Raw genomic sequence first — 3717 nt, forward strand, 5'->3', positions numbered from 1 at the left:
TAAATGTTGCATTAGGGCCAGACAAGCTGAGCTGCCACTCCTGCAAGCTCCCTTTCCCACTCCCAGTTGGTAGGAGAGAGTGAACTGTTATTTACAAAAACACCAAGCCAAACAAGATCCTCCCTTCCCTGATATGCCGAAGCTGTGCTGAGAACAGCCAGGGGTCACCAAATGGCAGCCAGATGGTAACTGACTGCTGCTCCCTAACTCCAGGGGCCTGGGGCAAAAGGCTTGGCTGCCCACCTGCTCCTGGGGACCTGTGAACATCCACTTTGTAGGGAAAACCCCAGACAGTTCCCTCCTCCTGAATCCCTTCCTGCAACCAGTCCTCAAAACTGAGCCCCTGCCGGTTCCCACCAGTCTCAGGGACTCCCGAAGCCCGAAGACAGCCTGAGCAGCTCTGTGGCCCAGCCTCGCCCCAGTATAGATGTTGCTTGCCTCCTGCCACTTCTGTAGCAGGCAGGTGTTAACTCTGCAGCACCAACCCAGGATAGGGGTATGGGAACAGCTGGGCCCTGAAATAGCTAAACTCAGTTGGAGCAGGGGAGCACTAGGAGAAAGGAGGAGCTCTCTTCTCTGAGGAAGAACCCTGAGGACACAAGTAGCTGCAGGAAGAGTGAAAAGATATTTTTGCAGTGTTCCCAAACAAAGAGAGCTGATCAGGCTTTGGGGAGAGCTCTGTTTACTCGGCTTCATTCAGCACAGGTCCCCTCCTTCCACAGATCTAGGAGGCAACAGGTTCCCAACTGGTTATCAGGTCCTCCAGCGTGAGGGCCTTTGTCTCCCCCTCAGACATCTAGCTGGCAGGGCAAGGGGCCTACAAATCCTCCCTGACCCTCCCAGCTCTTTGTTATCTCAGAGGGAAGATTACATTTCTGTGTGGGGAGGCAAGGTGCCAGGAGGCCTCAGAGCAGGACAGAGGCAGGCAGAGGGATTGTCTGACCCCCTTTGCCTGGAGCTCGTCAGGGCCACCCTGGGGATACTCTCCCTCCGCTGGCCTAGAGCCCATCCCGAAGTGGAGGGTCTGCATTTCTGAAAGAGGACGGGGAGGAGCAGCATGGAAGGAGAGCAGAGCTGGAAGGATAAAAGCAGGCAGCTCTCAATTATGCAGGAGCCATGTCTGTGGTCTGTGGATGGCCCATAGGTTCTCTGGGTTTCTCACCTTCTCCATTCCACTGTCTTTGAATGTTTCCCTGAGAACTGGAGGAGGGAGAGCTATCAAGCTGGCCACTTGCTTTCATTTCAGTCTCTTGCTAAATCTACAGAGAAATTTGTTCAGCCTGAGGTCTAGGCCCTTTAACACCAAACAGACAGGCATTTAGATCATTCCCTTTCTGTTTAAATCAAGGGCACATTCTTCAGCCTCCTTTTTTGTGTTCAAGATACTCCTAAAATGCTTGCAAATCAAAAGAAAAAAAAGGGCTAGATAAAAAAAACAAAACCCTGGTTTAGAAGAATCGTAGAGAGGAAGGGTGATATAATTTCTTTTAATAATAAAGTTGGAAAAATAGTAGTTGGGTATTAACATAAATGCTGGATTTTCCTTAGCTTGTGTTCCCAAATCACATTCCCTTGAATTGCATTTCTTCTTCTGATCACCCTCATGAAGTCTTCCAACAACAAATATATATAAAACACCTCCTGAGTAGTCCTGAGCTAGGTCACTTACAGAGATGTGATCCTTGCCCTGGTACAGTTTAGGAGCTAGTTAGAGAGAAAGAATAAAAATGACAACTAACAAAGTTATGTTAAGCATCAGATCAGTTGGACATACCAGAAGGTCAGTAGGGGCTCTAGGGACGAATAGGACTGGGATTGGCAGGGAAGGCCTCTCCAAGGGAGAGGGGTGTTGAGTTTTGCCTTCTTAAAGCCCTGGAATGAGAATTGTTTAAAATGAAGGAGGCCTAATGGGTGGACAGCTTATACGGGAAGATTTAAAAAGAGCCTGATGAGGAGCTGAAGGGTGGAAGGGTGGAGAGATAGCTTATAGCCTACAAACAATGGCGGAAGTTCATTTATTTATATGTGAGTTCCTGCTTTTTATTTAGTTTTAAATTTATTCATTTTTTCAATAAATATTTACTGCATATTTACTCTTTGGTCAGTCAATAAACATTTGCTGAGTTCCTACTATGTGAATGACACTATGTTGGTGACAGTAAGGGAGTCCCAACCAACTTGGGGGTAATATGTAAATAAGTCTTGATATTTTTGCAGATGCATGACTCGTCCAAAATTAAACAGTCCACAAGTAGGGGACAGAACGAAGGTATCTTTCATATCTAATGCGACATACTTCTTGCCCTACCAGTGCTCTCCAACCTGGGACGATGGGAGCTATAGAAAAAATACACAACTCTTTGCTCCTTCTTGGGACAACCTAATTCCTCAAGTCTGAGCAGGTCCAACAATTTGTATTTTTCAGAAGTTCCCCAGAGGTCTCATGTCCATTTGGATTAAATTCCACCACTTTGCAGAAGGATACAGGAAAATGGGCATTTTAGCCACTTTTCCTCTGGTTCCATAGAGTACTGGAGTGTACTCTGGGTGGGCTCTGATTAATTTCCAAACCAACACCACCCAACTCCCCCATTCACTCTTTGCTTCAGAAACATTCATGGCAGGCTGGAGATTTCTGGAGGCCAAGAATGGCGCAGTAGAATTGACAGCTTCCCATGGACCACAAAACCTAAACTATGTGGCTGGGGAAAGTGGGATGGAAGTAAACAATCTGAGGTGGGGACCCCTTTACTCTCATGAATGAAAATGGCTTGCATTTATTGAGTACGCCAGCCCCTCATCTAGTCCATTTAATCCTCAATTCTATAGGGAAAGTACTATTATCCCCCTTTGACAGACGAGAAAACTGAGATGTAGAGCAACAAAACCATTTCCCTCAGGCATACAGTCAGACTCCAAAGCTCTTGCCACCATGTAGAACCACAGGGCGACAGCGTCTTCTCACCTCACCCCCCAAATTGCTAATCTGCCCAAGGCCTCCATTTGGGCGCCCTCCAGGCGATACTCTGATGGAGGCGGGGGGCACGCACTCAGATGCGGACCAGGCTGCAAGCGAGGCGCAGCGGAGTGCGGGGCACTCTGCCCGCTCCCCGCTTCTCGGGGGCCGAGGCTCAGAAACTACAAGGCCCAGCAGGCAGCTGCAGGGGGGAGGAGGAGGAGGTGGGACTAGCGCGGGGTGGGAGTGGGAGAGGGAGCCCTCGCGCCTCGCCGGCGCACAGCGCTCGGAGCGCTCCTGCGGGCACTGCTGTGACGGCCTAGCAGCGGTCGGCAGCAAGCGGGAGCCCGAACTCTGGTCCAGCCGCATCGCGCGGAGGAGCCCCGGCTGTGCCGGGAGCTGGGCGGCAACGTCCGGGCAGGACCGAGACTCTGCTTAGCGCATTGCGGCGACCTCGCCTTCCCCCGCCGCGAGCGCTCGCCACAGCTGGAAAGCAGCGGAGACCGCGGACTTTTCTCCGGTCCGAGGGGCGCTCCGCAGGGCGCACGGTACCAGGACTGCAGTCGGGCACGCCGCGGCGCCGGGGCCCCCGCAGGGCGATGGAGCCCGGGCTGCAAGAAGCGTGAGGCGCCTCCGCCGCGTCTGGAGAGGGGGGCCACAGGGTCTGGAGACCCCGGGCGGCGGACGGGAGCCCTCCCCACCCCCCCGCCCCGCCTCTGGGGCACCAGCTTCGGCTCCATTGTTCCCGCCCGGACTGAAGG

The sequence above is a fragment of the Hipposideros armiger genome, unplaced genomic scaffold (assembly GCF_001890085.2).
Source record: "Hipposideros armiger isolate ML-2016 unplaced genomic scaffold, ASM189008v1 scaffold_690, whole genome shotgun sequence".
NCBI lineage: Eukaryota > Metazoa > Chordata > Mammalia > Chiroptera > Hipposideridae > Hipposideros > Hipposideros armiger.